The sequence below is a fragment of the Moschus berezovskii genome, chromosome 19 (assembly GCF_049115385.1).
Source record: "Moschus berezovskii isolate FMDL1 chromosome 19, NW_MosBer_1.0, whole genome shotgun sequence".
NCBI lineage: Eukaryota > Metazoa > Chordata > Mammalia > Artiodactyla > Moschidae > Moschus > Moschus berezovskii.
This window is the reverse complement of record NC_142478.1, coordinates 33,900,843-33,901,598: the sequence shown is the minus strand read 5'-3', so window position 1 is coordinate 33,901,598 and position 756 is coordinate 33,900,843.

Genomic DNA, 756 nt, shown 5'->3' with positions numbered 1-756 from the left:
CTCTTTTCATTGGGAAAGATTAGAAAAGTATGCCATTATCAGTGAATGCAATTGCCTCTGATCTTTTTAACAAGTTTATAGCACTGGGAAAGTTTTCGTGCTTCAGCATGTCTTTTATAAAATAAGGATTAAACATAGTATCCATTTCCCAATGTTATAAAGATTTTAAAAATTAACATATATAAAATATCTAGCATAACTTCTGATAAAGAGAAAGCACACAATTAATAGTAACTTTGAAAATTGTCTAAGGTCAGACATTGTCAATGTTCTTCATTGTCTTCAACTCATATATATCTCTGCTTTATTATTTAACAAATTAAAAAAGTTGATACCAGCCTAGAGAGGTTTTCCCCCTCGCTGTTTACTGTATTTTTGATTACTCTGCTTGAATTAATCAAAATAAAAAGCTATGAACAAAGGGAGCTACAACCATTAATGGTTCAAAAAGCCCAAGAATGTATCATATTAACACTCATAATCCATTGCTTCCATCCACAAGTCCACCTCAACTCTTGGATCATTTGAAGAAACCTTTTTAAACAGCAAGAGAGTTCTAGAAAAACATCTACTTCTGCATTATTGACTCTGCCAAAGCCTTTGACTATGTGGATCACAATAAACTGTGGAAAATTATGAAAGAGATGGGAATACCAGACCACCTGACCTGCCTCCTGAGAAATCTGTATACAGGTCAGGAAGCAACAGTTAGAACTGGACATGGAACAACAGACTGGTTCCAAATCAGGAAAGGAG